At 37.2% G+C, this 23,841-nt stretch overlaps 1 pseudogene; it reads left to right on the top strand.

Annotated features, from left to right (window-relative positions):
- Positions 1 to 23,841, top strand: part of LOC127639761 (lisH domain-containing protein ARMC9-like) — a 63,362-nt pseudogene that overhangs the window by 15,267 nt on the left and 24,254 nt on the right.

Below are 23,841 nucleotides of genomic sequence, written 5' to 3'. Positions count from 1 at the left end.
GTGCATAAATCCCAATAAGTCCAATGTGGACTGGAACATTTTTCATATACTGTACAAATGCTTTGAAGGATCCCATACTGTTTGGAAATTGTGATATTCCCTAAAATGTTCCATTATTTCCATGCTTTTGCAGCAAGTGTCTCCTCAATCTTATCTTCTTGTGTGTTTGTGTGTGTTTGATCATCCGTTCATGAAGGGATATTACTCTATGAGCCCTTATGATGATGGATATGTAAGTTCCTGAATGTTTCATCGTCTCACTTTCTGCACATATTACCATCAACCCTGCCTGTCTTCCCATATATATATATATATATAAAAACATTTGTTTTTCGTCCCAAAGCCCTTTTGTTAATCTAGTTCCCATTAGATCGCCCTAGTTTCATGGGACGCATGTCCTTGCAGGGCTCGACCTTAACGCTTGTCTAGGACAAGTGGATTTTTGTGCAAATGAAAGAGAATTTTGCTTGAACAAATGGACAAGCAGACTGATTAAAACGTCAATGACAAACAATATAACCGACTGTAGTTGTGATGGCCTAGGCGTGTGCCACTTAGTAGAAATGTCATATTCTTATTCTGCTGTTTTTATGAATGGAGCCACATTGATACAAAAGGGCATGTTTGTTCTAGAACAGAATCTAAAGGGATATTTGCACTTCACTGCAAAATGCTGCCTGCATTTTGTGAACAAACAGCGCTTCTCCTTCAGTGTTTAGTCAGAGATGTGTGAGCACGAGTGGGCCTCTAGTGGATATATGCGGCACTTCAGCACAGAAACATAATATACACAACACATTACAGTTTAATCATCTTGCATCGCCTTGCTGGAAAGCAAAAAACATTTAATAGGTCCTGATTTACTTCTCTGACTCTTAAAACGAGCTGAATTCCATTGTATTATCTATGCTGCTGAAAGAGATTAGGAAATGTTTTCAATTGCTATTTCTCACTCTTGCTATGTTGCTATGGTTACTAACAGCGCATTTAATATTGAATGGAACTACCTGTGCATTCAATGTTTAAACCGCAGACATTCCAGCTATTCAGAATTTAGTATTTCAACACTGATCAGCCATTTCTGTAACTGCTGATTTCTTGGGATTTTTACACACAACAGTCTCTAGAATTTACTCAGAATGGTACAAAAAACATCCATATGTGTATGTATATGTATGTATACTATTAGTATTTATGAATTATATGTGTGTGTGTGTGTGTGTGTGTGTGTGTGTGTATATATATATATATATATATTATATAACTCATTTTAAAGAATCTAGTAATAGAAGTAATTTAAGAATATTTTAATTGCTATGTAATACAATGGGTCAGTCCTTCTAGTCTTAATAGACATGTCAAGCCCTACCCATATAAGCAAACCCTATATTGCAACAGGATACACTTATTATGTGCCAACCCAATTCTTGTGAAAGCCACATACACAGACGAACTACAAATATAGAAAACATTTAAGATTTGCCAAACTTGAGATTGTTCACATACATAACTTTACCTAGTGGAAATGTTCCTATCATAATTAGTTTGAAGTTAAACCAGTATAGTGTGAACAGACCTTCAGAGAAGGATGTTTAAATATGACCTCAAAAATGCCCTCATATACCCATATCCTGCAAAACAAGTCAAGCAAAATAAAATCAACATTCCTCATTCTAAACATAATACAAAACCTTTTTACCTGATCTTCCACAGTTCGTTTTGTCTTGAGTTGCGGTGTAACCCTCCCTCCTGGAAATGCTTCTAATTGCATCCTTGAGATGCCAGAATCTGCCATGCACTTTGGCTTGCAGGAAACCAGATCCCACAGGTGCAGTACTATAAAGACCATGGGGAATTCCTCCCACTTACCCACCCCCATCTCCCCTTTAACTTTCCTGCTTTTCTGACAGGTTTGTCTTTTAGGTAATTCATAGCATATACATGTCGCCCCACCATTCTGCATGCGGTAGCAAATGTTGTTGTAGAATGCATGCTGGTGTATAACTGCAATAACAGCTCATACTATTGTTTGTTTATATTGAGCTAAACTCATGTTAGATGGTTATAGAATAACCATCTAACATTGAATTGACACACACATGCATTTGAAAGTCAGTGTATCAATTTACAGATCCAAGTCTTACATCTGTAAGGGTTTAAGTGATGAGCTGGCCCAGACGTTTTTTTTTTAATGATCTGCGCTAATATTGTGGGAAAATCTGTTTAATTCAGCAAAATGGATTTCATGCTACACTACGTGATTCTGAGCTCTCTATCAACATATGTGGTACCATGCAAGGAAAAATCTAATCAAAGCCTACAGCACTAAATGTAAAAGTGTTATTGTAGGCTTATACTGTAATGATTTGGCGGAAAATTGAAGACTACCATCATTCCTCCTTGTATGTTTACTGCATATCATGTCAGTAAACACGCAAGGATAAACGACGGAAGCCTGAAATTTCCCGCCAATTCAAATGACAGCTTTGATTTTGAAAATGTTGTAGGCTTACCGTAGTGACTTGGTAATATTTGGCTAGAAATTTCAGGCTTCCTTCATTCGTTCGTGAGTGTTTATGAACATGATGTCAACTCACAAGGGTAAATGGCAGAAGCCTGATGTTATCTACCACAAAGCTGGCAGCTGTGAATGTAAAATATTTATTGTAGGCTTCAATAATCCTGAATCAGGGTCAATTTCAGGCTTTCGTAATTCATCCTTGCACATTTACGTCATGTCCGTAAACACGCAAGGAAGAATGATGGAAGCCTGAAATTTCCCGCCAAATCAACCCAGACAGCTCTGAATGTAAAATCATTATTGTAGTCTTGGCGTAGTGAATTGGTGTAAGCCAAGAAAGCGTTTAACACAGATTTTTATGTACTGGCACAATTATTTTATTTTATTAATTCTAATTAAACTTTAAATGAAAAATCCACAGTGTACCTCTTAAAAATGGTCAAACATTACTGAGGTGAGAGTATAGCACTCAGAATCAAACATAATCAAATTTGGCCAAATATTGAATAAACAAACATGCATAGGGTGGGGGATGTGTAGAACTCTGTGAATGACAGACATTCAAATTCTGCAGAAGTCTGCTTTGTGCTGCGTTCGGTATCGGCAGATTCCATGTTGGCCTGATTGCAATTATAATATGCAAACCTTGTTATGGTGTGTCTTTACTTTATTTGTATTTTTTCTATTTAGGTGTCCTCAATGCTACGGGCATCTGGGGCACCTCAGTAAGTCCTTTTGAAGCATTTTGGATTGTGTGCTTTATGAAATTGGATTGCTTTAATTTGTGATAGTTGGATAGACCCCATGAAGTGGTTTGATGGACGCAGATTGTTGTGTTGGCATATTTACAATGCAAACAAGAAGAGTGGGTCAGGACATATTGTGAAGAGTGTTTTAATATCCAACAGCTTTTAGTTAAGCCATAAACCCCGATTTGGCAGTTAACATAAAATTTTTATGGACATTCTTTTTCTAAAGAGCATTCAATTGGACAAAAAATACTTACATGCCTTTATGAACAAGATGCTATCATCAATATTTTTGGCCTGTTTTCCTAAAAGAGGAAGACTGAATATTTGAGATTCATACAATACCATTCATGCAATACATACTATTTAGTTTTTTGTCCAGTAAGTGAAAAACTGTACATTTGAGATGTATACAGTCTTTTCTAAAATATCATTAAGTAGCTATAATATCATATAGATGACCTTAAAACTAATGGACAAAAAGTCACAGAACTTAAATGCTTATCTCCAGGAAGATAACGAGGAGCAGCACATGATCTGGTTTTTATCTTGTAATGTTCCAAACTTATTCTGTAAATGTGATCAAACCAGACCTGGTTTCAAACCAGACATAATATCCCCACTGATTAGACTGAAAGATTGATCCAATGCTTTCCCATCAGAAACCTGCAGATATCATGTGCTGATTCATCAGGAAATCATTTCTTTTTTTCCTGCTTTAGGAGACCCAAAGATGTGCCTTTGCTGCCTCCTCTGGACTATGAAAAGCTGAAGAAGGACTTGGTGAATGGATCAGACAGACTGAAGGCTTTACTGCTCCAGGCTTTGCGCTGGGTAAATCTCAACACAGTGAATAGTAAATTAAATAAAGCTATAAACATAAGCACAACTGGTGAGATATTGAAGCATCTCTTCTGATGTTCTAACTGACATTTGTTTCTTATTAGATTTTACAGTCCCTTACAACAATGGACCATTGTAGTCATAGTGTCCACTAAAATGGCATATTAACAACAGCTATTAATACTACTATAAAACTGTGGAAAATTAGTTTTTAAACACAAGAATGCATCCTGTTTTAATTCATTGTAGATTTACAGTAGTAACAATAGCTGTAGTAGCTATATTATTTTGGTGGAAACTGTGGTTACCATTGTAAAGTTATGTAAGGGATATGATGGTGATAATTTGTGTTTGGATATTTTAACACCAACATGAATGCTCCAATTGCATTTGTGAAGTTGTGTGTTTTCATGTCTTTTCTTTCTTTCTTGCAGAGGTTGACTCGATCTCTTCATGGTGAGCAAAGAGATACAGTACTTCAGGCTTTCATTAGCAATGATCTTCTGGAGCGCTACAGTACCAAACAGGTGCGTTATGAACTCTTACAAACCCTGTTTCACTATGTAATGACATGCATATTTGTATTCAGGGCTGGACAATATATTGAGTATTTACAATGTATTTATGATGTAAATTCAGTATTGCTTTTTTTCATCTTTACACTAGTTTCGCAAATGTTTCTTGCCTTGAGTTTCTAAGACAGATATTTATCAAAAAAATTCTGATTTAAACTTCAGCAGCAAAATTGAGTTGAATTGCTAAGTTTGATTCATCTATGTAAATTAGTTCATAGTCTCAGTGAATAGATTCATAACTTCGATTGAACAATTCGCTTGTAGCATCACTTGAAACTATTTGCTGTCTCTTTGTGGGATGTTCCATGTATTAAAGTTTGTGCTGTCCCACATACAAATATTTCAATACTTAAGTGATTAAGTAATTATAAATAATTATATTTAAATAATTCATTTAATCAGTTGTGACTATCACTTTTTACAATACAAAAAGTGGCTTTAGAATGCTGTATATTGTTTATTTCCATATCATTGAACATAAACCTATCATTGGCCTACAGTCCACAACAATCCATCACATGGATGCTTTTGGAGCATCTTAATTAGGTTGCATCATGTTATAAACAACAAACAAAAAACAGTTTGAAACTTAAAAGAAAAGACAGGGTGTGAGACTCATCCTGGGCCATGATTAATTGCATACATTTTTTAACACATTATTTTTTATATAATAACACTGAAGGAGGTTAAATTGACAGCCCTTAATTTAAATGTATTTGTGTGAGACTAAGACCATTTTTAATGGTGTTGATGATTGCAAATTAAGTAGCAAAAACAGCATTAGTGTTTGTAACTTCAGTTCATTTATGTGTATCAGTTCAATGTCTCCGTTTCAGTGATTTGAATAAAAACGTATGATTATGTGTAAAAACGTACGGTTATGATTTGTTTGCTCAAAAATGCTCACTGAAGTCTTCACATAGCATTTCACATGTCCCAAAATTTAGTAAAATATTGCTGTTTATTGTTGTGTATTTGTAATAATGTTTATTTTGTAACAAACACTGTGGAAAACATGTCTTGATTATTTGGGCCCGAGCACTGATGGTGCGAGGACCCTATTGTTGTTCTAGGCGTTTATTATTTATTTATTTTTTCCCAAATGAATTGAATTTTTGAGGGCCTAAACATACACGAAAAGTCATGAAACTTTGCACACGCATCAGAAGTGGTGAAAATTTACATCTGATATGGGTTTCAGAATTAGGTGTGGCAAAATGGCTCGATAGCGGCACTTACAAACTTTCAATATGCTTTTCACGCTACGTTTCACCTACACATACGACAATCGGTACACCTGTGTAACATGCCAATACCTACAAAAAAGTCTCCTGGACCCATGCCCTAAACTCAAAAGGAAGTCAGCCATTTAGATGTTTCTCTTCTATTTTTGCTCAGTTTTTGCCATTTCCAGGCCTCTACTTTAACAAACTCCTCCTAGAGATTAGATAATCAGATCTACTTTATATTTGGTTATTCTAATCTAAAGGCCTTGGCGATGCTACATTTCGAAGCTTTTGAGTTTTCACTGCATTAAGTGGCCATGGCGGTCTGACAAATTCGGTGTTTCACCATGAAACAGGAAGTTGTTATAACTCATACATGCAATATAAAATCTACCCCAAACTTCAGGGCACACACGTCAGATAATCACTTGCATGTTTTAGCTAACCATTCAATGTTTGTTTAGTTTGAAAGGCTCAGACTCAGGTGAAAATCACCCAAGCATAAACTCAGAACACAGAATAAAACATTAAGTAGCAGGAAACTGGACCAACAACTATACCCAGAGGCATCTAAATCAGCCGATTCACTTGTTGCCAAACCAGTTTTGTTTATTTTACAGAAAACTGTCCTTAATCTAATCAACTCTAAGAGTGAGATTGTCAGACAATATATGGCACGACTCATCAACGCCTTGGCCTCTTTGTGCGATGGTAAGTAAAAATGCAAAAAGAAAATAGGAACGCAAACACTTAGAATAATCATTTACTCTGGCTTTGTGTACCTGTGATATCATGAATTGTTGTACAAATATGAAGGTTTACAGGAATAGTTCACCCAAAAATGAAAATTCTCTCATTTTCTCACCCTCATTCCATTCCAGATGTGAGTTTATTGGAATAAACTTGAAAATGTTTTGCTTTGTTATAAAACAATATCAATGTGCAATATATATAATCACAATTTTAAAAATAAAATAAAACATAATAATAATGTTTATACAGATAAATGCTGGGAAATGCTAATATAACACATCCTCCATGTCTAGGGCGGCTGTACTTGTCTCAGATTCCCTCTCTACTGAGGTTTCTGCTCGACTGTCTGAAGACTGAAGAGAAAGAGTCTGTAACTCGAGAGAACGTGCTGGCAGCACTGCAGAAACTGAGCCTCAGGTACGACATTTGGGCCTGACTCGCACCTCGTTCAAAAACATGTTAAGTACTAAGTCCTACAGACTGTAATAGTGGGTTTCATGTTGTTGTTCATGCCATACATTTTTAAGGTGTGCACACACTGAGAGCAAGACTATAAAATTGCTAAACATCTTAGGACAGCTACAGTTGAAGTCAGAAGTTTACATACACCTTAGCCAAATACATTTAAACTCATTTAATACATTTAAACGTTTTTCATCATTCCTGACATTTAATCGTAGAAAACATTCCCTGTCTTAGGTCAGTTAGGATCACTACTTTATTTAAAGAATGTCAAATGTCAGAATTATAGTAGATAGAATGATTTATTTCAGCTTTTATTTCTTTCATCACATTCCCACTGGGTCAGAAGTTTTACACTTTGTTAGTATTTGGTAGCATTACCTTTAAATTGTTAAACTTGGGTCAAATGTTTTAGGAAGCCTTCCACAAGCTTCTCACGATAAGTTGCTGGAATTTTGTCCCATTCCTCCAGACAGAACTGCTGTAACTGAGTCAGGTTTGTAGGCCTCATTGCTCGCACATGCTTTTTCAGTTCTGCCCAAAAATCTTCTATCAGATTGCGGTCAGGGCTTTGTGATGGCGACTCCAATACCTTGACTTTGTTGTCCTTAAGCCATTTTGCCACAACTTTGGAGTTATGTTTGGGGTCATTGTCCATTTGGAAACCCATTTGCAAGCTTTAACTTCCTGGCTGACATCTGGAGATCTTGCTTCAATATATCCACATAATTTTCCTTCTTCATTATGCCATCTATTTTGTGAAGTGCACCAGTCCCTCCAAGCACCCCAACAACATGATGCTGCCACCCCCATGCATCACGGTTGGGATGGTGTTCTTCTGCTTGCAAGCCTCACCCTTTTTCCTCCAAACATAAAGATGCTCATTATTTCCAAAATTTAAATTTTTGTTTCATCAGACTAGAGGAAATTTCTCCAAAGTTCTTTGTCCCCATTTGCACTTGTAAACTTTTATGGTGGCTTTAGAGCATTGGCTGCTTTCTTGCTGCAGTGCCTTTGAGGTTATGTCGATATAGGACTCGTTTTACTGCGGATATAGATACTTGTCTACATGTTTCCTCCAGCATCTTCACAAGATCCTTTGCTGTTGTTCTCGGATTGATTTGCGCTTTTTGCACCAAACAACCTTCGTCTATAAGAGACAGAATGCGTCTCCTTCCTGAGTGGTATGATGGCTGCGTGGTCCCATGGTGTTTATACTTGCATACTATTGTTTGTACAGATGAACGTGGTACCGTCAGTTGTTTGGAAATTGCTCCCAAGGATGAACCAGACTTGTGGAGGTCCACAATTATTTTTCTGAGGTCTTGGCTGATATTATTTGATTTTCCCATGATGTCAAGCAAAGAGGCACTGAGTTTGAAGGTAGACCTGAAAATACATCCACAGGTACACCTCCAATACAGTACACCTCCTATGAGAAGCTAATAAGCTAATTGTCTAAAGGCTTGACATTATTTTCTGCAATTTTCCAAGCTGCTTAAGGCACCGTGTGGCTAATCAATCGAGGAGAGGGATAAATGCAGTGAGATGTGTCAGTTCGGGAGAGAGAGAGCTACAGGCAGCTGCCCTGTATGTGTTTATGTGTGTGTGTTTTTTTGTTTGAGTTTAATAAAACATTACTTTGATGCTTCATCCGGTTCCCGCCTCCTCCTTTCCATTGAACCCTGTTACATTGGTGTCGAAGCCCAGGAAGGAGGAGGAAAGTCCTGTTTCTGACGGCACAGCACGCACGCACGCTGCACGAGAGTTTGTTTGTTGCCTGCTTAGCACTGCTTATTCTCATACGTTCAACGTTATAGTCATCGTTCATAGTTATATCCTTTGTCATTTTACCGCGTTTCAGATTCTTCCGCTTTTTCTCCCGTTTCATCTGCGTGTATTTTACCGGTTGCTGCTGACACCTAGCTAGAGTCTGTGTTTGTAGCCTTTAATCCTTAAACATCTGCCATTTTTAAGCACGCATCGGGTCTTCCCGTATTATTCTCTTATCGGGATTCAACTGCGCGCATATTCCACCTGTATCCGCGTTCTATTTTTATCGCGGTTAAACTGCGTGCATTTTTTTTCAGCGCGCACCCGTTTTTTCTCCTCTGCGGTACACAGATTATTGCATCGATCTCAAAGCACCGCCTATCAAGAACAACCACCACCAACAACAAACAATTTTGTGAGGGATTCAAATCAATCTCAAAACCCTCACCGCTCAGGAACAACGAACAATTTGCGGTAAGTCATGGCATCGGCTCATGTTATTTGTTCATGCATTGCATGTCACATGTTTAAAATAGCCTCCTCCGTCAGCAGTGAGGGATTCACTTGTGATAAATGTAAGGAATTAGTCAGGCTGACGGAGAAGGTTAATGAGTTAGAGACTCGCATCCGAATGCTAGTAGAGGTCAGTGAGAAAGAGAAGCCGTTAGATACTGTTTCAGATGCGGGCAGTACAGAGAGCAACACACACACTTTGGTTCCGGTTATAGAGCCCCTGCAGCAGGGCATTTGGGTGACGTCTCGGCGGCATACTCGTTCAGCAAAGAGACACCACTCTCCCGCACCTGTTAGGGTTTCCAATAAATTCTCCCCACTCAGTGATACACCCACTGAGAATCATATTGAAAGAGCCCTTGTTATTGGTGATTCTATTGTAAGGAACGTGGAAATAGAGACTCCAGCCACTATTGTTAATTGCATTTCGGGGGCCAGAGCGTCTGACATCAAATCAAATTTACAAGTGCTGGCTAATGCTAAACGTAGATTTTCATGTCGGCACTAACAATGTCCGGCTTCGCCAGTCGGAGATCACTAAAGATAATGTTAAAGAGGTGTGCAAATTTGCAAAAACGATGTCAGACAATGTAATATGCTCTGGTCCCCTCCCTGCTGACGAGGTTTATAGTAGATTAGTGTCACTGAATGGCTGGATGTCTGAGTGGTGTCTGCAGAATAAAATAGGATTTATAGACAATTGGAAAAGTTTTTGGGGTAGACCTGACCTGCTAAAGAGAGACGGACTCCATCCCTCCAGGGAAGGTGCCGCTCTCCTCTCTAGTAATTTGGCTCATAGACTTAATAATGATATTAATTGACTAAATGGGGCCCAGGTCAGGAAGCAGACAAACTGGTTAATCCGAACGTCTGCTAGCTGCCTTGAGACGTCACACAGGTCACATAAACTACAACACATAGAGACTGTATCACCTAGATATCTCATAGAGACTGTGTCTGTTCCACGAACTACGAAACACAATACCCTCACTAAATCATTTAGAAAAAATGTGATTAAGGTCAAACTTGAACAAAACAAATAAATTAAAAATGTACATCAAATAAAAATAGGGCTACTAAACATTAGATCTCTTTCTACCAAAGCACTAATTGTCAATGAAATGATTACAGATCATAGATTGGATGCGCTCTGTTTGACTGAAACCTGGCTTAAACCGGATGAATATATTAGTTTAAATGAATCTACTCCCCCAGGTTATTGTTATAAACATGAGCCTTGTCTGAAGGGTCGAGGAAGAGGTGTTGCTACAATTTACAGTGAAGTTTTTGGTGTTACTCAGAGGACAGGATATAAATGTAAGTCTTTTGAACTAATAATGCTTAAGGTGACACCGTCAAATACAAATATAAATAAAAATTATCTGTCGTCCTTTACCCTTGCTACAGTGTATAGATCACCCGGGCCTTATTCAGATTTCCTTAGTGAATTTGCACATTTTTTATCAGATCTTGTAGTTACTGTAGATAGAGCCTTAATTGTTGGTGACTTCAACATTCACATAGATAATGAAAAAGATACATTGGGATTAGCATTTATCGATATTCTCAACTCTCTTGGAGTCAAACAAAATGTAACAGGACCAACTCATCGCCATAATCATACGCTAGATTTAATTCTTTCATATGGAGTTGATGTTGATAATACAGAAATTCTGCAGCAGAGCGATGACATCTCGGATCATTACCTCGTCTCTTGCATGCTGCAATCAGCTAATGTTACTCAATCTACACCACGCTATCGTTCAGGTAGAACTATTCTTTCGACCACTAAAGATAACTTCACTAATACTCTTCCAGATCTATCTCATATACTCAATAAACCCCAAAGCCCAGAAGAACTTGATGAAATAACAAAAAATTTAAATGCAGTCTTCTCTAGCACCCTTGATGTTGTCGCCCCACTTCAATTAAAGAAAATTAAAGAAATAAGCCCTGCACCATGGTACAATGATCGCACTCATTCTCTCAAGAGAGCAGCTCGGAAAATGGAGCGCATGTGGAAAAATACAAAATTAGAAGTATTTCAGGGTGCATGGAAGGATAGTGTCTGTAGCTACAAACACGCACTCAAAGCTGCCAGGTCAGCATATTTTAGTAAACTCATAGAAAATAACCACAACAATCCTAGATGTTTATTCAGTACTGTGGCTAAATTGGTTAGGAATAAAGCCTCAACCGAACCAGATATTACGTCACAGCTCAAGAGTAATGACTTCATGAATTTCTTCACAGATAAAATTGAAATAATCAGAAATAAAATTGGAATTATGCAATCATCTGTCATAGCACCTCAGAAAACAGTGTCGAATAATTTCCCTCATGTGCAACTTCAATCCTTCGCTATCATAGGTCATGAAGAGCTAACAAAACTTATCGAAACATCAAAAGCCACAACTTGTTTGTTAGATCCTATACCAATTAAGCTCTTAAAAGAGGTATCTCCTGTAATATCAGAACCTCTTCTTAATATCATTAACTCCTCGCTATGCTTAGGACATGTCCCAAGAAACTTTAAAATGGCAATTATCAAACCGCTAATTAAGAAGCCACAACTTAATCCTGGAGAACTTGCTAATTATAGACCGATTTCAAACCTCCCGTTTATGTCAAAAATACTAGAAAATGTAGTATCCTCCCAAATATGTTCATTTCTACAGAGAAATAGTATATATGAAGAATTTCATTCAGGATTTAGGCCTCATCACAGTACAGAGACTGCACTTATCAGAGTTACAAATGACTTGCTCTTATCATCTGATCGCGGCTGCATTTCTCTTCTAGTGCTTTTAGATCTTAGTGCTGCATTCGACACGATAGATCACGACATTCTCTTGAATAGGCTAGAGAATTATGTTGGAATTTGTGGAGTGGCATTAGCATGGTTTAGGTCATATTTAGCAGACCGCTACCACTTTGTCTATGTAAATGAGGAATTGTCAAACCAAACAAAAGTAAAATATGGAGTGCCACAGGGATCAGTTTTAGGGCCTCTGATTTTCTCCATGTATATGCTTCCCCTTGGAGATATTATCAGGAATCGTGGAATAAGTTTCCACTGCTATGCTGACGATACACAACTTTATATTTCTTCAAAACCTGATGAGATTTCACAATTCTCAAAATTAGCAGAGTGTATTAATGAAATAAAAGATTGGATGGCCAGAAATTTCCTTCTACTCAATTCTGACAAAACAGAGGTTCTAATTATTGGACCAAAAAACTCTAAAAATAAGCCACTAAAATATAATTTGACTCTAGATGGATGTACTGTTACATCATCTTCAACAGCGAAGAACTTAGGTGTTATATTTAATACCAATCTGTCCTTTGAAAATCAAATTACAAATGTTTGTAGAACAGCATTCTTCCACCTAAGAAATATTGCTAAATTAAGGCATATGCTCTCGGTTGCTGATGCCGAAAAACTAATTCATGCGTTCATGACCTCAAGACTAGATTATTGTAATGCATTACTGGGAGGATGTCCAGCAAGATCAATAAATAAACTTCAATTGGTTCAAAATGCAGCAGCCAGAGTGCTGACGAGAACCAAGAAATATGATCATATTAGCCCCATTTTATCATCGTTACATTGGCTACCTGTTAAATTCCGTATTGATTTTAAAATTCTGTTAACTACATACAAAGCTTTGAATGGTCTAGCTCTGCAGTACTTAAGTGATCTTCTACCACGCTATATTCCAACACGTTCATTAAGATCGCAAAATTCTGGCATATTAATAGTTCCTAGAATATCAAAATCCACTAAAGGAGGAAGATCCTTTTCATATTTGGCTCCTAAACTATGGAATAGTCTCCCAAACACTGTTCGAGATGCAGACACGCTCTCTCAGTTTAAGTCTAGACTAAAGACTCATCTATTTAGCCAGGCGTACACCTAATTTATCCTCCAACCCACAATTAGGCTGCTTTAGTTGGGTCTACCAGAACCAGAAACCAGAAACATTGAGCATGATCTCTAACTCTGCAATAAATTAAATGGCATCTACGCCTACATCTTTTTATTTGTTTCCCTGTCTCAACCTCGGGACTCCTATCCTGAGGTCACCAGATCCGGCTGGATCCAGCACCATTCCTGCTTCATGTTGGACTCCACTGCTACATGTCGCAGAATGATGATGACTAAATGCAGCCGGTGCCAGCCAAACATCACTTCAATCTATTATGACGGACTTCAGAGGATGAAATGATGCCAACTCCAACCTGCATCACCTCGGTCTATTTATGGACTACGATCTTGAAATGAAATGCTTAGACTAACTATTGCCAACAAAAGCCTTCATCAGCCAATTAACAAGGACAGTTGCATCTATGTGAACTTCTGCAATTAATCAAGATGGACTTCAAAGACTTTGGTCATTAATCTTACAGTTCAAACACAATCGATGTTTAATCACTGACCCTTAACACTTAGTTTAATAATTTTAAACCATGATTTTACCTATACATAATTAATATTTACATTACATTCATAATGTTAGCCAGAGGGAACTGGCCCCCACAGTGAGTCTGGTTTCTCCCAAGGTTATTTTTCTCCATTAATCTACATCTTATGGAGTTTTGTGTTCCTTGCCACAGTCGTCTACAGCTTGCTCACTGGGGTTATTAATACAATTATCATTTAATTATTTTTAAACACTATTAAAAATCGTATTTTATCTAAATTACACAATGATGATTAATCGACTTTATAGACATTACAGTTTTATCGACTGTTAATGCTGATATTCTGTAAAGCTGCTTTGAAACGATGTGTGTTGTGAAAGGCGCTATACAAATAAAATTGACTTGACTTGAATGCACTGATGTAGAGTTCCCGCCACAACAATCCATCCCAAAGGAGCCGCCGCGGCCATCCACCGGGAGACGGAGGAGTTGCTACCGGCCGCCTGGACTCAGAGAAATGTCCACCATCCGTGAGGAGAGGAGGGGCTCACTGCCGGCCACCTGGAGTGGTGGGGCTGCTGCCAGGGGCAGAGGAGTTCCCTACCGGCAGCCAAAACACGGCAGGTTCGGAAGAATGGCCACCGTCCACGAGGGGAGGAGGGGCTCACTGCCGACCGCTTAGAGAGGTAGAGCTGCTGCTCTAGTTCCATTTCATCTTCCAGTGGTCTGAGGACTGGCTCCGGTCCACCCGGGAAGGAGTGGCTGTTGTCCGCCAGATGGTGGAGGAGTGATGGAGGACCAGGCGACGTCGTATCTGGGAACTGGTAAGTTTTTCCTCTCTCTCTCTCTCACTGTCGCTCCGCATTGGCCTTTCCCTCTCCTCTGTTTGTTTTTGATTTTCCCTCCCCTTGTCTCCCTGCCAGGTCACTCAAGGGCAGGGAAAGGAGGGGAGGGGTGGATGTACGTCATACTGGGGGTTCCCTGGCCTGAGGCAAAGGAGCGAGGTGTGTACAAGGAGGAGGGCGGGCTAATTGGGCTAATCAGCCGATGAGGATAAATGCAATGAGATGCTGCAGTTTGGGAGAGAGAGCTACAGGCAGCTGTCCTGTTTGAGCTTATTAAAACATTACTTTGATGCTTCATCCGGCTACCACCTCCTCCTTTCCACTGAACCCTGTTACACACAGTTCACTTAGAAAATGTATTCTTCTGACCCACTGGAAATGTGATATAGTCTATTAAAAGTGAAACAATTTGTCCGTAAACAATTGTTGGAAAAATGACTTGTGTCATACACAAAGTAAACACCCTAAACGACTGTCTAAAACTATAGTTTGCTAATATGAAATCTGTGGAGTGGTTAAAAAATGAGTTTTAATGACTTCAACCTAAGTGTATGTAAACTTCTTGCTTCATCTGTAAATATGCTAAAAGTGAAGCTTTGTGCCATGTCTAGACGAGCACAACAGTCTGCTATGATTAGAGATGGTTTGATTGGCTGGTTGGTTAAAGAGCTCCATGAATCTGACTGTCCGTCTGACTACACGCTGGAATACGCCATCTCCCTCCTCATGAACCTCTGCCTGCGAACTCAAGGTAACAGCTACATGACCACACCATTTAATTATTATAAACGTATGAAAGAAATCCATTTTAAAGGGTCTAATTTAATTGTTTATCACCATTTGTTTAATTATTTGTCCACCATTTGCACTTAGCACTTTCCATGAATAAGTTACAAAATGAAACACACACACACACACACACACACACACACACACACACACACACACACACAAAAAGAAAAGTAGTAAAAGGAGACTTGTTTTTGAAAATGTCCCACCTCATGAGGTTCAAATTAATATAATATGAGCTGTTTTATTTTACATTTATTTAATTTTGAACGGTTTGCTGATTTTGTTATGGTCAGAACTGTCTGAATAGTTTAAACCCTGTTTGTTTATTTATTTATTTGTTTTTTAAACCAATTTTTACATTTTGCAACCCTGTTACTTTGTTTGAGTACAGTTTTAACGTCTATCTTTTTTCTATAAAAATTTAAATAAACAATAAATATGAATAAAAGGAATAATTGAATTTGTTAAATTGGAGAGAGAGAGAGAGGGAGGGAGAGAGAGAGAGCGAGAGGGAGAGGGGGAGAGAGAGAGAGAGAGGGAGAGAGAGAGGAACAACTTACCAGTTCCCAGTAAATTAGTAACTTAATTTAAACTAATCATTAACTAATTTTAACTGGTCATTAAATGTGTACGTGTGTACACTACCGGTAAAAAGTTTTGAAACACTCATTCTTTAGTATAATTTTTATATAATTTTTTTTTCACATTTTAGAATAATAGTAAAGTCATTAAAACTATGGAATAACAGAAATGGAACTATGGGAATTATGTTGTGACTAAACAAAATCCAAAATAAATCAAAACTCTGTTATATTCGAAAGTGTATGTTTGTGTATATGTGTGTATATATATATATATCTTCAAAGTAGTCACACTTTATCTAGATTTTGCAGACATGTACTCTTGACATTTTCTCAAGCAACTTCTTGAGGAATCACCCTGAGATGATTTTTAAACAGTATTGAAGGAGTTCCCATCTATGCTGAGCACTTATTGGATGCATTTCTTAATTATTCGATCCAAGTCATCCATTTCAAATATTTTCTTTTTTTTTTTTTTTATAAAAGTTTAGTTTTATAATTAAATAAATTAATATGGTGTCACAATTATATTTTTGTCTACAAAACTAATTTCAAACATTTGAGTATACGCCTTCAGATCAAACGATTTTTTGCCATGCCATTAGTGTATGAATGTGAGTGTGAATGGGTGATTGGGAAACAGTGTAAAGCGCTTTGGTAACCTCTGAGGTTAAAAAAAGCGCTATATAAGTGCAGACCATTTACCATTTACCATTTAGATCATGAGAAACATTTCAGTCAAGTGTCAATTATAATTATATATCATCATTTTTATCAAACATGTCTAAACATGCCTCTAATGTTAAAAAAAATAAAAAGTAATGGGACACCTATTTGTGGAAAGTGTCTCTTAATAACTAAAATCTTAATTTGCAAAGGTCTATACAGGAATGTAAACAGTACAATCATTATTTAAAGATGTCGCTCACATTATAGGTAAGAAAAAGTGCATGGAAGAGGCCAAGCACGTCTTGAAAGTTCTGACTGAGCTACTGGGACATGAGAACCATGAGGTAAATCCACAATTACTCAACCGCTAACTGCAAACAAGGTGTGTTATTTGAGTTAGCTTTCCTGTTTTAGTCACTGCCTATCCGATTAGTAAAAAGCCTGAGCCAACGTCACTTTGCTGACTCCTTGTTACGTCAAACGTTCCTCTAATAAGAGGGCTTTTGTCAACATTGGATTAAACAGTTTACTTGCAAGTGAACCATGAACATTTCACTAAATTCAGATTGTAGTTTTTGATCATGTATGTTGGAGATAAGGATTAATTAAACAACTGAAATTAATGAAAAAATAAAGATAAAAAGTGTCATACTTTGAAAATTATTCAACATTAGCTTTGGTCAGACCAACACTGCACTCTATTTAGAAACATTACACTGTATTACAATTATATATATATATATATATATATATATATATATATATATATATATATATATATATATATATATATTATTTTTTTGGGTTCCTGGGTAGTAAGTGTTATTTCCTAATTTCTTATGCCTCAAAAGTCTAGAAAATGGTTATTATTCCCCACAAACTTTGCTTTTGTGACCAGGACAGTGATATTTTGAAATGTACCTTCCAGAACATTCCAGATAGATTCAGTGCTGAGTAAACTCAAGTAAATTCTAGAATTTTCCAGTAATATAAATAGTAGTATAAATAAAGGGGCCTGAAGCCCAACAGTTCAGTTTAGTTCCAGCCGCCTGAGTGGATACATATCTGCATTTTTCTGAGATGGCATCGAGAGGATGTAAGCATCCGGCAGACACATTTTGCTTTGTCTGTGGACAATTTATCAAGATATGAGCGAAAAGTACTGTGTGGAAGCATCTGCTATGATGTCTGAGGCCTACAAGGCATATTTCGGCATGCCTGTGGGGGATCAAGATAAACCCTGGGCACCTCATTTCACCTGCGAGCACTGCAAAAAAACTTGTTGCTCGGAATTTTAAGTTTTAAAATGTGTTAATTTTTTAAATTTTGTTATTGAAAAAATATATAATATATGAAAAATGTTGCAAGAATCTCTTACACATTAGTCATGGGTGAAATAAATGTATTTTTGTAGGATGGTTCAGAGGGGAAAAGAGAGCCATGAAGTTCACTATTCCAAGAATTATGCGGGAACCCACTGACCACTCAAGAAACTGCTACTTCCAAATGTCGGACTGGCAAGACTGCACCTGCTATCACATATCCGGACCTTCATCCATCACCCCGGTGCCATACTGACATAAGCTCCCCTCACCCACTCCTCCGAGAGAGAGCAGCCGTCTTTAGAAGAGAGCAGCAAGTCAGAGAGCGAGGAAGATGTTGTAGATCCAGATGGCAATTTTAGATGTGGAGCTAAGGAGAGAAACCCATACTACAACAACCAAAAAGACCTCAATGACTTGATTAGAGATCTTGGTTTCACCAAGTCTAATGCCGAGCTTTTGACGTCTAGGCTCAAGCAGTGGAACTTGATGGATGAAAGTGTGTAAGTCGCAGATCAGAGGAAGCGTCACCAGACTTTTTCCAGCTTCTTCCCCCGTCAAGATGGGCTCTGCTTCTGCCACAATGTGACCAGTTTGTTTGAGGCAATCAGAATCGCCTGTAACCAGAATGAGTGGCGCCTCTTCATTGACAGCTCATCCAGGAGCCTCAAAGCCGTGCTGCTCCAAAATGATAACAAGTACCCGTCTCTTCCCCTGGATCAATCGGTGCACCTCAAAGAGGATTACAAGACTTTGCTGGACGACTTGAAGTATGATGAGTACATTTGGGGGCTGATTCATGAAAGTGATTTAAAGTATAATCGTAAATCTCGAAAAATGACTCCCTTCTAAATCATTTGTAGTCCTTATTGTATTACTTTAGTATAAATACATGTTCATTTGGATTCATATGTTGTACCGACGCGCAGCGCACGAGACTCGACTCGCAACTGATTTCAATTCAGGTGACGTAAGAGAAACAACACAATCCTCTAATGAGTGTAAATACGCATAGCAAACAGACGTTTTGGGTAAAGCAGTCAGTTTTCTATCATATTAAACTATTTTTTACTGCTGCTTTTCAGTATTGAATGGTTTATAAAGTATATTTATAATAAAAATGTCTCTCCCTTTATCCGCCATCTTGGATTTACCCTGGGAAATATACATACAATGCTACCTGAAAATGTGGCCAAAATCAGATATCTTTGGAGGCAGCATAATCTAGCTTTTGGAACAGCCACCACATTCGGAGTGTCAATGAAGTCTAAAATGTTGCCTCAGAAGGAAGTTTAGTTTACTTCAATACAGAGAACGTGAGGTGATCAAGTCTTTATTGGTGTTTTCAGAGTATGGAGGAGATCTTGCGATGTTACACAAAAGAAGAAAACCCTGAACTCAACAGACAGATCGAGTTCATCATTAAACAACTTAACTCAGGTGTGACAAACCCACAGTTAATATGTCATTAAAGCATATTATATGCATAGAAATGAACAATCAGCAGTGAAGGAGTAGTTAGAACATCAGTGAGTTGCTGCCAGTTTCCAAATTCAACTTAAACAGATATATGGTGTGTGTGTGTGTGTGTGTGTGTGTGTGTGTGTGTGTGTGTGTGTGTGTGTGTGTGTGTGTATATATATACTGTAAGTGTGTCATTCCTGTGCTATAGCCATTAGACTGGATTATTTATAGCTCTATCTGCATATTTAGCTGGAGAGGAGAAATTATTTAAAACTTCGCCTTGAAAAACTTCTGAAAGTGTGCTTCCGTCTTCCCTTCTACAAAAGTTTCCTTCTGCAACCTAGAGTTAATCATTGTTGATGATAGATTCTTTGTCATTAATAATTTTTAGATTAAGCTTAGCATACATAATGTTTGCTGGACCGAAATCTCAATTAGCTCGTTTACATGCACACCAATATGATCTTTAAAAAAATCTTTACATGAGATTCAAAATGATTGGATTATTCTTTGTTTTTGATGTCAAAACATAGAGTCATGTGCACAATGGATAAGCAAGTTGTTTATCTGCGATGCAAAATCCACGTGTGTCGATTGATTTTAGCTTAAACCGTTTAAGACATTACCCCGATAAAGGATTGAAGCTCAAGACATTTACTTGACCGCTGACATTGACGGCTTAAGCATAATCAGTCTAAGATTGTGCATGTCAATTTGATCATTGTAGTAAATTGCAATCATTTACTGTAGTACCAATATATTTAACTTTAATGAAATATTGGTAAATTACACAAATTAGTTTAACAATGAATCAATTTGTAGTTTAAAAATAGGCTGCACACATACATATTTGGAGTCGTCCTCATGCATTTTCATAAAAATAAAATATATCCCTAGTAAAAACCCAACACTGAGGTCACATTTACACTAATCCATTTTGGTTTAGAAACTCACATTTTCAGTTTCCTAACACTGCTTACAGTGGGGAAATACTGTTCTAGTGTAGGAGAGGCATAAACTAGCCAGAATGTTTGCATTTCTTTATTGGATGGCTGTTTCTCATTTGAAAACAGCAATTGCTGGCAAAATGTAAAACCCCAGTGCAGGCCTATACAGATTGTTCCCCATAAACAGTGAATAAAACATAAAAAAGGGGATTTCAGGGGCCAAATGTTTTTGTCTTTATTTTTCTCCCTTTATATTTGGGTGTTCACTTTATTCAGTAAATCTTTACCCTCTTCATTGACGATTTTGCTCTACAGCAGACGTCCCTGAACATGAAGTGGAGTCCGATGAGGATGATAATGATGATGATGAGGTAATTCAGTATGAACATGTCATTTGAGAAAATGCTTACCCACATTCTTTCTCTGCATGCCGCAAGATTGATTGTGGGGTAGAGATATCGAGGCTCAACTTAACATAAATTACTTAGACGTAGACTTTTTATTTCACATTATGAGTGTGGAAGGCTATGACTTTATGCATTTTAGCATTCGTTTAAGTAGGCTTGTGATGATGCCAAAATGTAAGTAGTTGATACAAATAACAGTAGTCACATTTCCATCCATGTTACCAATTTAATTTATGCGACAAAATAAGAATATTGCAAACAAAGCAGCAATTCTATCCCATGTGTTAAAGAGAACAAAATCTTCACTTCTGGGGAAATTGATGCAAAATAGAAATTAACATGGATGTTGAAGCCACTGTAGCTCTTTTATTAAATGTTATAAATTACTTACAGTGTAGATCATACAGACAAAACACTCATGTTTGCTCTTGTTCAGCCGCAGATGTCTTGTGTTTAGTAACAGACTCGTGGCAGACAGTTCTGCAAAGGAAAAGTAGCCAATCATTCTGATAAACAGAGCAACATTTGAGATCATATGACAGGGATCCCAATTTGTTTTCAACCAGGGACAAATTCTGTCAATTCTGTTCCTGCTCATCTCCAAACGGGATCTAGTCCCTGCACTTTCCCTATTGCTGATTCAATAATTAAACCTATTAGCATTAATATTGTTATTTTTCTTAAGGATAATATAACAAACTATTGCAATAATTTCAATAAAGAAAAGACTGTGAGCCAATGTTTTCTTATATTTTTATATTAGGCTATGCATTGTATTTTATACTGTACAATACATGTAATTCTTACTATGCACTATTCCATGTGTATTTGTTTATTATCCAGGCATTAATCCAGACATTATAAAAAGAGTTGGCTTCAGGAGTCCATTTGTATTATACTCATAGCAAAATACATTTGCAAATATGTATTCTGAGAACATTTTTTTATGTGCATCTGTATTCCTATACAAATTATATAGGGATATATTCAGTAACTGCATTTCCATCACAGTTTATGTGCATGTCTTCTTATTCTTATCTGCCTTAAGTGAGTGGAAATGTTTTATATTTGCATTTTGGAAATGATATTTGCATCTTAGTGTTAACATCCAGTATTTTTATGAAATATTCAAACCTGTGCATACAAATAATGGAGGTGGATTGAAACCCAGCTAGTGAAAATTCATGGTTCTCAATATCTATTTCAAAACTACAGCAAAAACTAATAAGCTGTTGAACTCACTGTTTTATTTATTCCTTTATGAACAAATTAAATTATAACAGTGACATGTAGTCTTCCAGTATTTCCAATAAGTAAACATTGCTTCATGTTTTTCAAGTAAACATTCAGTAATAAAAGAATAAAGAACAAAGAAACATTAAAAGAGTTAAGTATCTAACAGCAGTATGACGTATTCAAGCAAACATACAGAAAAGTAAAAAAAAACATTGCCAACAAATTAGGTACTTTAATTTTATGTGAAAGTCTTCAATGCATGATTAGTAAGTGATGATGTACAGTCAGCCGGTTGTTATCGATAAATAAACACTGACAGGGTGATCAGGAGGGTGTATCAGAGTTCTTTTGATGTTTATTTTGTGAAAATTACTGTCTGACTGCCCATTATTAAGCCAATTGCAAGACTACTTGCCAAATAAATAAATGTACATAAAACCTTAATTTGTGTTGAAATTTAGTAATTATGTGCGATTTTAAATAAATCGCTGTAAAGCTAAAATCCATCAACGGTTTGCGTGAGTTCTGTTGGTGTTTATTGTGTAATTAGGGAACGTCTGCTTCCTCATTATCCAGATTATTACAAGGCTATTTGCCAAATAAATAACATTGAAACATTGATTTGAGTTGAATTTATTTTGTAGGCTTATTTGTAGAGATCGCACAGTGATCCAAGAATCGGGAAAGATGGCTCGCAGAAGCCGCATGAGCGGTTTGATATGTGGAGGTGCGGTTGTTACAGAGAAATATAAAACCACTAGATGGTGCCATTGACAGAATCGAGTATTCCAGAGAGCTGTGTAAGTTGTAATGGAAAATGTACAGTCAGCTGGTTGGTAATGCAAAAGAAACACAGACAGGGTGAACAGTCACGTCTGGGTTTGTATCAGCCTAAAGGGGTTTATTTTGCGATAACGACTGGCTGACTGTATGCTTATTACATTGTAACTAAGCAAAGAAATTTATGAATGGACAAAGTATTGATTTCCATTGAAATTATGTAATGATATGACAAGAAATAAATTGCTGAACAGCTGCAATCCACCTGTTTTTTTGTTTTGTTTTCTTGGTACTTATTTACTGAAAATGATCATCTGGCTCCTCATTATTCAGGTTATTACAAGGCTACTTGCCAAATAAATGAATGAATGGATATGAAACATAGATTGGCGTTGAAATTATGTCATTAGATTACTTGTAGTGATCGCACAGTGAACCAAGAAGTTGGAAAGATGGTTCTCAAAACCCGATGAGCGGTCTGATACGTCTTAATCCCAATAAATGCGGTTGTTACTCAGAAATATCAGACCACTAGATGGCACCATTGACCAGTCAGAATTGAGTATTCCAGAGCGCCGTTTAATTACATAAAACATCGAGACAATATTGTCAGGGTTTGACATAGCAATAGGCCTGTTTACATTTCAATTTAGTCAAAATTGACTGCGATTACATTAATATCTCATGCCTAGAAGTGCATAAGTTGTGTTCAAGCTGCATGACTGCGAGGAGTGACCTGCAAGCGCTCTCAACCGTGTATGTAGAAATACACATGTGAGTTATAAAAAACAAAGCCTTTCAGTCAGGCAGTGCGCATTTATTCTAAGTCGATAGTACTACCGGTTCTGTAGAAAGACTGGTATCATCACTTTTTTTTTTTTACTGCCGTCACGGAAAAGTTCCAGAACTTTTGGCATCCTTAAGTGTTACAAATTTTTACCAACTTTTCCTTTCA

This window comes from Xyrauchen texanus, chromosome 48 (assembly GCF_025860055.1).
Source record: "Xyrauchen texanus isolate HMW12.3.18 chromosome 48, RBS_HiC_50CHRs, whole genome shotgun sequence".
Classification (NCBI taxonomy): Eukaryota; Metazoa; Chordata; class Actinopteri; order Cypriniformes; family Catostomidae; genus Xyrauchen; species Xyrauchen texanus.
This window is presented reverse-complemented; position numbering and strand designations above follow the sequence as displayed.